Raw genomic sequence first — 13847 nt, 5'->3', positions numbered from 1 at the left:
CCAGGCTCTATGTTCTCTAATAAGTCAGGTAATTCAAAACTTCTTGTCTGTATTCCTTTCACGTTGGATCAGAGACTATTACAAAATGTCCCATTTGACAGGCAAATGTACTCTGCATTAGTCAGCTCCTTTTAGTTTCACACAGACAAACAATATCAATGTTAACCCCATTAATTTTACAGAAGCTAAATGGGAAAAAGAGAAGAAAAGGAATCCTCTCCATCTGGACACTGTGATGTTGAAATCTGGCACCATGTACAAAGATGCTAAGGAAACATAAAATGGGAACCATAAGCATTTGGTATCATACCCTTGCCAAACCACTGCTATATCCTGGTATGAACATTGCCACCTCAAGCTTTGAAAGTAATATGAATGCATCAAAAGAGCTTTGGCCATCCATTTCCATACTGCATGTTCATAGCTTTTTAATGCTAGATTGTTTTCATTTATGCTGTGTAGTCTTGTTTCCTCCTCCTCGGTTGTTATGTCTCCCTTGTTTTAGAAACCTCCTGTGTGTTGAGCTGACCCAGTTATTTTTCAGTCACTGCCTAATATATACCAAAAGTGAAACAAACTCTCATGCCAGGCACTGCATTTTACAAGATGTTTCACACCCTTCTTCCTCTTTGTTATTAAAAACTGATGACCATTTTAGAAAACCTTCTAAGAAATTGCTTCAGAATTTTAGTATTTTCATCTGCTAGCTTTGAATATTTAACTATGTCTAGGGATTTCCCCCCTCTGGTTCTAGTAAATATGCCCTGACCTCATTTAATACAAAAAAAGGACAGATGATATTACTGTTAAGGGAAATTCTCCTGTGGGTTTTTTAAAGCCTCTATGCATGTTTTAATGGGCAGTTCAAGATTGTTGGAGTCTTCTTTTTCTTATGAAATTTGGCTCCACTTGAGAGTCAGGCATGAGCTTTCAATGTGTTTTGTTTCTTACTTTACCATTCAAGGCTACAAAACTTCGAAGGATTTCACTGCAATATAATCCCATAGAATATCAGCTATAATATTCTAAGGTACTAATTCTATAAGCAATAAGATGATAGTCAATCCATGCACTCCAGGAGGGGAATAGTAGGTTAATCCATGAATGAATCAACAGCAACATTGAATACAGTCCATTTAAATCTAAGCACCCATTTCTCTCCCCAGTTAACTCAACAGATCCTAACTTGGGCACTCAAGCCCTCTGTTTCTTCACTGACCTTGTTATAATTAGTCTGCTAAAGTAGGCAGCTTTGTAATAAGGCAAATTCACTTTTTCTGCCCTCACTGCCATCTTGGCTCCACCTTCCTCATGGCCAGGCCTCTTCTAGAATCACAGCAGCTAACACTGCTTCCCTCATTGTACCCCAGGCATCTCAAAACACAACATGGCAAGCAATACATGTCCAACTGGACTTCACAAACTCTCATGAGAAAAGATTTGAAGAGTGCCTTAGGTGACCCTCACTTCCTCACTTGATGAGTTGTTACTGACCGTGGAGGCACATGCATGTATTTCCTTGAGGGTGCTGATAATGTGTCTGAAACCAAGCCCATTGAATTTGTGAGACTGGACAGGAGTTATTCTGAACCCACCGCTACTGTCAATGCTTGCTGTCATCAATGGATTGCTGCCACAATGTGCATCAGAGAGGTAATTTATAGATGTGCAGATGTTAGAATGGCTTCATTCTATTTCACGCTGCTCTTAATTAGCAATCATCTGGAATATGTTCAGTCCGCCACTTTGAATTTGTGATAACTATCTTTATTTGACTGTTTTGAACTTTACTGTTTTGTAAAACCTATTTTCTGCTTTAGCCTGCCGCTTTCAGCACTGCTGTTCCTATAAGATGCCTGTTACTTAATAAGCTTAGATCTTAATTAATGGGTTTTTATGATATATTGATTATGTTTTTAACTCTATTGTTTTTGGCCCTGATGAAAGCTGCCATGTGAGTACACATTAGTTTTACAGCCATTTTGATACCATGTATTACGTGTAACACATAAAATGGAGGTAGTGATTTGTGAGGTAGGGCAGGCAGCTGTTGAAAAAAGATCCTGAATTTCTAAAATGGCCTTGCAAGTAGAATGGGAGCTTCACATTTTGGACCCAAAACAGATCCTGTCAAGCTGGTCTGGGCTTTATCCATAGTCACGCACAAGGCCCAAAATCAGTCTTTTGAGATACCATTGCAAATGCCAAAGTGCCTCCTTCTTAAATATTTTTAAGCTTAGAATAGACCCAGAGATAAAATTTTATATGCACCTTTGATTTGATATATCACAAGTGATTCTAGAGCATTACATATGTGACTTATAATTGTATGCTGTCCTTCAGACGATTTTACATGCCATTATGCCATATTGCTGTTGTAAAATAGTGCTGGCCGGGTGAATCCTATGGTTTTTATTTCCATTTGCCCTTGCAAGGTATACGTCACACTCTGCTAAAACAATATTTGCTTCAATCTCTTGAGGTATCACAAAAAGCCTCCCAAGCTCAGAGCTAGTATAATTGCAAGTCAGATGCACATAAATCATTCAGATCATCCTGTGCTATAATACTTTCTTCCCCTCTCCAAGCAGTGGGAAAACTCATGAACAGCCTATGCAGGGTCAGTTTCCTCGGGAGAGTGATCACTGGAGGCCTACAGTGTTTTCCTTTTTTCAGAAAAAAAAATCAAGTGCACAAATGGAAAAGAAATGAATTGTGCTGGGTCCAGCATGAACTGCTGTGCTATTTCCAAAAGAGAATCAGTGCAGGTCCAAAAATCCCAGAGCACACACAGCTGCAACTTCCCACATCTACACATATAGGGAAGCCAAGCTCCCATTTTCCCCTGCCTCTAATCGACAGCTCTGGATGTGGCTTTCAGGGGAGCCATTTGCATTCTTGCAAAATCCCAGCATGATTTACTATTCTGGCTTGTTTTCTTCGAAATAACAGGACAGCAGGTCTTTCTGCTCCATCTCTGTATTGTATATTGTTGCAACATTCAGCTGTATCACCCACACTTGGAGGAATAGTGTCTCTGTATGATCTAGCATTCTGAAATGGCATGCTTCCTTTTGTGATAAACAAATGTAGGGTATCTTGATTCACATACAAGTTAGAACAAAGTTTCAAGTCTTATTAGGACCTTTAAGCCCATGGCTACCCTCTTCCTTTCCTAGGGAAGAAGCTATAAGCTCCTAGAATTTCAGGGTGTTGGTAGGGAGGCAAGATGAAGATGACTGGTAGAAGCATGATGGATAGCTGCCTGTATATATGATGTAGATCCTGAGTTAGGGCCATCAGAGTTGAGGATGTATGACTTGTTATGATTGGGGAAAAGGGCAATGCAGCCCACGTGAGAGCATGCACAAAATTCCAGGATAGGCCAGGGAGGAAACCTTCCAAGGTGGAAAGGAAAGAGTTAAAAGGATAACACAATTTATGAAAGGTGTGCAACCCAAGAAACAGGGAATGTGGAGAAATGGAATAAAGTCTGTCTTGGCTAACCCCTATTTCAATTGGAGCCCTGAGGTGCTGGATAGGGGAGGGTAAGATATGTGAAGATTGGGTAAGGGTTTATACCTCTTGTCACCAGAGTATGTAGTTAACTATCTTTTATGGTTTTAATGTTGCACTGGGTTTTTTAGTTTTTACTTGTAACCTGCCACAAGATGATTCTTGAGAGCTGTGGGCCAAAAATCTGATAGATTAAAATAAAATAAAATAAACATTCAAGCTTTGTTTGCTTCTATTCCTCAGAATGGAATCCCAAAGTAAAACCTGTACAATCTAGTTAGCTTCTGGCTTTGTTTCTTTTGATTAGTTTCTGTAACACTCCTGCTGATGTTCTGATATGAGTTTCCTTTGTTTATATGCTCCTAGAAATTAGATCTGTTCCTTAGTGAATAAAGATCTTGTTCTTATTTAAAAGGCCCTGACTTTAACCAAAGATTCTTACTCAATAGACCTCGCCATTCATCCACACGTAGACAGAAACGACTGTTCTAGTCATGAGCCATGTCTGCAAGTGAGAAGGTGATCATCGTATTTACAATTAGGAGGCATACTGAAAAGAATTATTCACTAAAAAAGTAGATTCCTTTGAAGGCAAAAAACTGAGTGCTAGAGCACACACTTCATATGTATCTAGGATCTCCAGCTAAAGGTGCTTGGATAGAGTGTGTGAGGAAAGACAATTTCTGCCACTGTCAGTTGACATAGTACTATACTAGGTGGCCCAAGCAGGTATGAGGAATTTTCATAAATATCTATTATGACACATCCGTAAAAAATAATTGTGAAGTATGAGAATAAAGATCCCAGTTTTTAATTTAGATAAAAATTGTGTTTTGGCTATCAGCTAAAACAGTTTATAATGACCAGATTGGATGCTAGAAAGAGAATTATTCACATTGAATGTGGACGTCTAAGCCTTTTATTGATCTAGTCAATCAACAATAGGCTGTTTTATACCATCCAATTGTCTTCTCCAGTCAAGCATTGCTTTCCTAGTGAGCCAGGAAGAAGCCTTTGGGAGCATGGGGTGATCTTGATTTGTTTGCGTGAGTTCATAGCTCAAGACTTTCTTTGCCTGTAAGCTGGAAGGGTGCCAAGTTTTCATTAAACCTCTTATAAACTCCAGGCTCCTGCAAAGTTCCATATGGCAAGGAAGCCATCTGTGATTCTTATAGCTTTGCTCCAACAAAACGACAACAGTGTGAAAAACTCTTTTCTCTGGTTGGCAGTGAACTGTAAAAGTAATGTTAGTAATAGCTTCTGCAGGCTCAGGAGTGACATAATTGACATTGGCTTATGGTGCAGGCCTTAGATGCAAACTCTTGCCAAATATTCTGGATTGATTAATATCTTCATTTGAAAACATTGACCATAATGGTCAAGAGCATTCTTAAAGTTAGCATGGGGAGGGTGCTTCTGAAAGTGCAGTATCAGAAAAAAACACAATTCTTCTCCACTGGAAACCCATGAACAAAGATTGCATTCGTAATTGTTTCAAAACAGTACTGCATGGCCTTCCTCCTTCCAAACTATCTGTGGCAACCCGACCCAGTGTCTGTTATTTAACACAGAGTTCTAGCAGGAAGACTGGGCTGAAAGCCATGCGTACATATGTTTCTTGGATGCCCGATATTTTCATTTTGCATCAGATGATCTGAACTGTGAGGAGTGTCCATTTATAGCATCCCAGGATTTTTCCAGAATATTTTGCTTTCACCCTCATCCTATTTTTTCTTTTTCCCTCAACCGACTCCAAGAATTTAGAATTCAGCGGATGCCATCAGTTTTTTTTTTTTTTTTTACCAAAGTGAAAAAAGGAGCCTGAGCTCTTCAGAAAGTCATGGAAACAAGAAATATTTTCCCAATGCCTTTTAATCTGGAAGTGTGAACTTCTTATTTCAGAGAAATTCTTGCAATGCACTTTAAAGATCTCATTGGGACCATACTGCATGAAAAGGCTGCCTGCTTACTGGAGCAAATGTTTAGAAAAACAACACGTAATAACAGCAAGGTTTCCTTTCCCACCTCTCCCACTCTACTGTTTTTATAGAAAGGCTAAGCTGAAAGGCAGAAGCATTTCATGGCTTGTTTAGGTAAGTAAGTGGCAAAACAAATCAGACCAGTTCCTGGAGCCTTTCTGCAATTTTTTTCTCTGATTTGTTTCTAGCAATTTCTCCAAAGTAGTGAAATAATAAAAGCATTCATGACACTGGACAATGGAGTGACGGCCACTTGGGAGAAGCTTGTCTGTGATTTCTCTACCTAAGTTGAATGTCTGCTTGATTCCTAACTTCCCCAGTGCTTTTCTTGAGTCACCCGAGCCTCTGGACTAGTCCGTTTTAGTCCCTTTGTGAGTGGCTGTAATTGTCAGGGCTTCTCTAATGAACTCCAAGAACTGTGAATCTGTGAGGCGGCTGAAAATCCTCTGTTAACTGTCCTTAGGATAAAACCATAAGAACATTTTCCTGGAAGGAAGCATTACTGACTTCAATGGGTCATTTCTGAGAATACCTGCTTAGTATTAGTTGGGAGGTTGGGGATATTGAACCCAAAAGATATCTGTATTTCCTGATATTTTCAAATTAATAAATAATGGGGAAAACCAGGTTTTTTTTCTGGCTCCCAGGCAATTAAAGGGACCAAGATCCATTTAAATGCCTGACAAACAACTGATTTTGCAGAGATAATCTTAAAATCCATTCAATGTCCTTTTTTAACAGGTCTTTTTCATTATGATGAAGAGTCTTTGGGTTCTTTTATTAGATAATTTCCTTTCTTCCTGAAGTTAAGTTGAGGAGAGGGGAAACTAATTAATCACAGACCCGTGAATAAATGGACATCAATATCAATTTTCTTTATGTTTAAGTGTGAACATGTTACAAGACTGGTTTAACAGAAATAATTTGAATAATCAGAATTCGAGTGGAGTTAGTGAATACAAGAAATTCTTTCACATTCCTAAAAATTGTTTCATTTTCCATAAGCCATAAACAATTGTTGTTTCCCATGAATCATGAGTTTTGTATTTCGTTATTGTTAATATAGTAGTTTATAACCAACAATGCATATTAACTGCTGTATGTAAATGCTGGTAAAGAGTACCCTCAATCTGAGCTGAACGGCATATTCTTAAGTGAGCACTGTAGAATGAACCAATCACTTGCAGAAAGAAAATTTCATTTCACAGTGTTGAAAACAATTTTGTATGGGATACAGAAATAGGCAGGAAGCTCAAGCTTGGTCTCAGGAGACTGCTGTATTTAAGTTTTTCCATAGGCAACAGCTCCAAGGGATGATACAGATTACCTTTCTATCTGTCTGTCTGTCTATTGTAGGATACATAGAATCATAGAGTTGGAAGGGACCTCCAGTTTCATATAGTCCAACCCCCTGCACTATGCAGGACACTCACCACTACAGAGCTGGATAATAGGGTCTTAAAGGAGAACAGAATTGCCAAGCTACAGACACTTATCTGCTCATATGGTCTACTTTTAACTGTTACTGGAACTAGAGTACCAAGTGATTTAAGCCTTCTGCCATTACTGATGTCACATCTCATTATGGTGTTTAAAACCAAAGCCCTGTGCCAGATCTATATCTTTTTACTTTGGAGGATGGCATATGAGTTTTCTTGAGTTTTGCAGAGCTCCCCCCCCCCTTTCTCCTTAAGGCAACATTCTCTGCTTGGCCTGCAAATACTCCATCAGTCAAGAGAGGGCATCTCTCCAGCAAATGAGCTCCCTGGCATGCTTGACAAAGCTGCAGTATTTATTTCATTTATTTATTTTATTTATAGTCTGGCTTTCTCACAAGGACTCAAGGCATACTACAAATATTGAGGCAATGCAATCAAGGAAATGGGGTGTTCAATAACCAATACCTTCAGATTTTAGAAGGTCATACATAGTTGCCAACATACAGACCTTCTGCTTGGTGTGAAGTTACAAGCCCTCTTGATGCCCCTTTGTAGCCTTTGCTCCAGCACACACACTGCTTGAAGAATATCTACACATCTTGTGCCTGGGTCCAGAAAGGCCTCATGGAGACATCCCTGCCTGCTTCTCAAAGGAGACCTGTATAGCCATGGTGGAGCACAAAGGTGAGGGGCCCCTGCCCCTCCAAACAACACTAGGAATTATTGCAAATCTTCTTGCAATGTGAGAGAGAGTTGCCTTCACTCTTCTTGCCTCCTTCACAGGTTTCTCTGCACTTTTCTCTCTGTACAAAGTAGTTGTTCCACCTGTGCTCTGAATCATGTGACACAGTTTTCCCACACATTAACTTGCTGGCTCAGATTCCTCTGAACTGCAGTACTGTAACCTATTAAGGTGGGGGGTGGCAGGGTTGGGCTCTATTTGAGCCTGAGTGAGGAGTGTTCATAGGTGGTTGGAATCAGAAGAGCTGGGTAACAGCAACTGCTTCTATATTCTGCCTTTCACAAGTGGACTGATCCTAGCATTGCACAGTTGCACATGTGTGACATGGGAATCCTTCATTCTCTGGAAATGTTTCCAGATGCCTGGGGAGGCAGAATAAGATCCCCAAGCGACAAGAGGTGGGGGGAAAGTTGCAACCTCCCCCTCTCCTCCACCCATCTAGTCGACTCAGCCTTTCTCAGAAGACCACTGCACTCCCCTCCTATTGCTCATGCTGTCCCCCAGACCGTTTCCTGCCTAGAATAAGTCGGTTGCTACAGTAGGCTACACTGCAATCTGAACCTCAGTACTAACAGTGGTAACTTCATGTTCCTATATACTGGTCCCACTGGAACCTATGGTAACTAGTAAAAGCTAGAAATAGCAATGAGTGTACCCTAGAATCCTGGAATCTTCTGGATTCAAGTTTAGTGGCTTGGATCCATAGTCTACACAGAGACATGTTTTGCATAATACTCCATTGCCTTTAATTCTCTGACAATACTAATTCATGCCAACTGTCTCAGAGTTCTGAACAACACAGTAAAATGTAAGATCAGAATGCTGGCAGGACTAGACCCACAGAGTAAAATAAAAAGTGGCAGAATAAACTTACAGAAAATAAAATGCACAGTGGGAGAGCCAGTAAAAGATGAAGCCTTTAAAAATATTTACCCTAAATGTTCACACTATGTTACATTTTGCCAGATTGTCTCAGCTTCCCTGGGTTCAGGTGCAACCTTTTGCTGGTGGCAATCTTAATCTTTGATGAGGCTCCATCAAAAATAACCAACCTGTGCCAGAAGCATTCAGATGTACAGTGCCCCTTTCCCCCCAGGATGTTACCTATAGGTGTGTTAAAAGTTTTGCCACAGCAGGAGGTCAGGACTGGGGCCAGAGCTGGGGGTGGGAGGAATTCTCTCTCAGAACACTGTTTAAGATTAGAGATGAAACTTGCAGAAAGCCTACTCACTACCATTTTCTATTAAGTAGAAGGTTATGTAAATAAAATATGTGTTGTGATGTTTGCGGAAAACATCTACAACGGGTGCCCCAGTGTCTCAGCTAACTGGACAAGTTATAGTTTTGTGCAAATTATTGCCACGCATTGCTCTTCATGCACTGTAGACTGCCATGGAAAGAGAAATATTGGCAACATATTCTTCCCCCTGCTGATTATTTTTATCATTTTTTTAATTAGGAGGGGTATTTTTCTACATCTCAATCACTTTGAGGATCAGGTTATAAATATAAGATACTTCTTGATTGAGAGAATTGCTACAAAAAGCTAGTTGGAGCCCAACAGCAACCTTTTAAGATATTTTAAAAAGGGGATCTGTAATGCTTTCTTGTGACAAGATTTGTTTGTTTATAGCATATGGGTAGAATAGCCAGGGCATCCTAAGATTATCTGACTGCCAAGCAAGAAATGTTCAGAGGTCATTTGCCGTTGCTTGCCCCCATGTCACAACTCTATTATTCCTTGAAGGTCACTCTTCCAAGTGCTAGCAAGGGCCGACTCTACTTAGCTTCCAAGATCTGACAGGATTGGGCTTGCCTGGGCTATCCAAGCAGTTGACAAAGAGGACAGAATGAACAATGGTGCCCAAACAGAGACATGGAGTAGTGTCATGGGACACAATGCATAATGGAATCGATAGGGCATAAACTGCAGAAGTGAATGAAAACAGGGACTTTAATATGTACGGGTAGCACATGACAGGATGAAATGGGAGCCCTTTTGTCTGTAAGTGGGGCCACACCTCTTCCCAGTGTCCCTCCTTTCCCCAAAGAGATGTGGATACTTACAGCTAACAGAGGGGCTTCAAGCAATGGGAAGAGGAGGTTGCCAGTGCCTAGTTTCATGCTGTATTGTCAGCATCCAGCCTAGCTTTCCTCAAGCTATATTTATATAGTATCAAGTAGATAGCCATGTTGGTCTGAAGGAGCACAACAAAATTTGAGTCCAATGAGACCTTTAAGACCAACCAAGATTTATTCAAGGTGTGAGCCTTCATGTGTATGCACCCTTCCTCTTTGTTGGTCTGAGAGGTGCCATTGGACTCAACTTTTGATATAGCCTCATTCTGAGGTCATTGCCCCCTTTCTAGCTTCCAATCCATGGTTACCAGAATCTCTGCTACCATGTAAATGGTGTCATCTAGCCCATCAACCTCAGCCAGCTTGCCTTATATCACTAAATACTACCCCTCGCTAATGCTGAATGTTTGTTGCCACAGTAGTACAGCATTTGGTGCCATTCTGCTATGAAGGAGTCAAGATTGTGACCTGATATATAGCCATGCTGTGAGGCTCTCAATTTTAGGGCTGTTTTATCTTAATAGACCTTTATTATTTTACTAATATCACAAAAGGTCAATTAATATGGTCTAATACTTTTTCAAACTTTCATTGGACTTTTGAAATTTGTATTTGTATGGCAATTTGTTAATTTATATGAGTTATTTGGCTATGACAATGGCAGCCCCACTTTTGTGGTAATGGCTTCCCCCATGCACCAACTGCCTAACGCCTCCAGGGGCCTCTCTGTGGGCATGTCTCTGTCCCTGCTCATCCCAGTGGAACCTGGACATGCAGATAAGCAGAAGGGTAGCAAGGAAAGGGACATCATTTTTCAGGCTATCGATCTGCAGTGAGGAAGCACACACGAGAGGGAGAGAGATTACAGTAGCAAATCCAACCTGCAGCTAATCTGAATTCAGTGGATGGTGAAAACAGATCCTATGTCAATACAGATTACATGCACATTAGTATAGCTGCACATCCAGCGAGCTACTTTTTGTAGAACCACAAGTGATAGACCCCCTCTAAACAAAATATTGCCGACTGAAAGAGTTCCCCATATTTGTTTGTTTCATATAAAGGCAGTTTTCTTAAAAGCTTCGTCCTCCAGAGGCTGTTTATTTTTTTACAATTAACTCACCAAACTACCCCTTATTTTTTGCTGTAGATTTAATTAAAGAAGAGTGTGAGTCACCCAACTATAGCTGTACTCTTCCTGCAGCCATGATGAATAAGAGACCAAGTCAACTCCAATTCCACTAAAACTATTTTGTTTCTGGGAATGTTATAACAAAGCCAGATTTCTGGTCTGAAAAGCCATTACCAACCTCCCTCCTATGGATTGCTGGAGAGCAGTGCCAGTCAATTACTGGAACTAGAGAATTAAAAAACCATTCACCTGCTGTGGGGTCATTCTCTTGGCCTTGTTTTTTGTACAGCTCATTCATTTCGCTAGAGTCCTGTGGAATTCTTAACACAAGCTTCCAAAGTTAGTTGTGGCAGATGTGTAACCTTATGCAACTCCATTTTGGTTACAGTGTGTGACCAATGGATCAGGGTAGCAGAAATCAATTTATGTTTACCTTTCATGTATCCAGAAGAATACCTGGCTGCAACAAAGATTTCTGTTGCTAAACAGGATGTGGAAAATTCATCCAAAACAGGCATTACTAAGGATTTTGAAAAAATAAAGAGCCCTTGCTTGTATTGTTTTCAAAAGATAAAAGTTATCTTTCTTGCTTATCATACCCCCACACTTTTTATTTACTTCATTTATCTTTTACATTTCTTATTGAGACTTAAGGTAGGTTACAACATTATAATTATAACAATTTAATATAATGCAAACAAATGTAATGCAATAAAACTGGATTATACAATAAGTGCAATGAAATAAATTGTACAATACATCTAACAAACAATTCTATATAACAGGAATGGGAAAACCCCTGCTTATGTTTTCAGATAAATGAAAGGCATTAGCATATTCTCTTAATAAAAAGTGCCATCCTGAACAATCATCTTTACTAAAGTTTTTTTTTTTAATTATAACAATGCCCCCTGAAGAGTTACATTTTACACATTGTGTTGAAAAATGGAAATGTGAGGGTCTTTCTGACCTTATTAGGCAGGCTATTCTACATCTTGGGAGCTCAGGTAAAGTCAGCTATTGTTGCTCCCTTTGCAGGAGGCTTTAGAAAGCTTTGCTTAGATGACTGGAAGTGTTGCAATAGAACATACCTGGGAGACCAAGGTTTGAATCCCCACTCTGCCGCTGAAGGTGCTGATTGTCAAAGAAGAAGGTCAGTTCCAGTCAATTACTAATCCAAGTTGATTCTAATAAAAAATTAATCCAAGGATTAATCTGATAGGACTAAATCAACTTCGGAAGGCTTGGATGGAAATCTGAAAACACAACAGAGAACCAGCGATATCATGTGACCACAAGAACTGAATTAAATTCCCTAAAATTTCTTATCTCACTGAGAAGTATTTTAAGAATCTACCATTAGAAACCATTTTTCCCAAGGCTTTGGTAACATCCCAAATATTTATAGATGGTAAATGCAAAAAGTAATTTTTATGTAGCTTGTGGTAATGAGCTAACAATCATAGGATTGGAAGCTACCTGAAGATGTTCTTTGCAGAACTTTGATCATCATCATCTATTAGAGCATTTCCAAAACACATATCAGCCTTCCACACACACAAAAATTAAAAATCACCAGCTTTCCAGGTGCTTTCACAGACTCCATTACATATTTCTATTCAGCCAGCAGAAAAGAAATAATGTTTTCAAGGAATGATAGAGTTGGAAGGGGCTGAAGATATCATCTGGCCCAACTCCCAGCTCAATGCCCATGAGGAAGAGTCCCCACTTTCCTAGATAGACAATTTCATTGCTGAATTATTCTTACTGTAATTTTCCCCCCTTATATCCAGCTGGCACTTGGCACCTTTCCACCCATAACTTCAACCCATTATTGTGAGTCCTATCTTTTGCCGCCGACAATAAGGTACCAGGCCCAGAACTGAGCTCTGTGGCACCCCAATGGATACCTTCCTCCTTATTCTTCTTTTTATCCTTTAGCTGGTGATTGGTGGAGAAGGTTGTCCTCTCAGCCAATATACTGCTCTAGGCGCTGCTGGATTTGTTGCCTTGTTTATGATATACCTCCCTCCTATCAATATGCAAAAGAATTTCAGTGCCTGTACATCACTGCCTTTCCAAAATATTTGCATAAGCTAATCTTTTGATCAAAAAAGCACAAACTGAGTTACACAGTGTTAATTGTTTACATATCCCCCTTCTTTTAATATTCTTGGGAATTTCTGTCATCTCTCAGTGTGTAAAGCCGTGATCTGCTTGTTAACATAGATCTTCCTATTTTAAACCACCATTTCCCTGATTTAGCTACAAACTACATTCTTCCTGAACTAATGGGAACAAATTTTATTAAGTATATATTACAAGAAAATAAGCCACCTTGCAATGCAGAGGAAAGAGTCTACATTATGTAGAATTAGCTGTCCCTCTAAATCTGGTCAAAAACTATTCAGAATATGAATAATGTTCCCAGCAGTACAGTCTTCGATGCTGCTTTCTCAGTTTGGAACAGCATTTTCCTTTCTTCCTTTTTTAAAGCACAAGGGGTTTTCTTGTATTCAGAGCCAGAAGCAGCAACTTTATGTGCAGAAAATGCACCTGCTTACCATTTTAATGAATTCTACACTTCAGATAGATTCCCATACAGTCAATTGTTAGACAAAAGAAAGACCCTTTTTGTTTCCTCTCAATTGGGAAAATGAAATGCAGGATCTGGGTCAATTTTCTAGATGAAACCATGTGAGAAGAATAACCGAACCAGAGGTATTTAATTAGAGTTTCATTAATATGCATGAAACTCTTTGAAAGTCTTTTAGAACAGAATCTTCTCTCAGTCAGATGTGAGCAACAGAGTTGTTCATCCCAGAAAACTATACGGCTCAGTGCATCAGCTGGCAAAATGTCACTCTGGTATCTTTGAAGGAATTCCTTTAGGAGATTAATTTTCCTTTGGCATGAATATTCCTTTGAAAATATCTGGTTGCATTACTAAAATGATTTCT

This window comes from Paroedura picta, chromosome 4, assembly GCF_049243985.1.
Source record: "Paroedura picta isolate Pp20150507F chromosome 4, Ppicta_v3.0, whole genome shotgun sequence".
Classification (NCBI taxonomy): Eukaryota; Metazoa; Chordata; class Lepidosauria; order Squamata; family Gekkonidae; genus Paroedura; species Paroedura picta.
The sequence above is the reverse complement of the archived record's forward strand: the minus strand, read 5'-3'. Positions refer to the sequence as shown.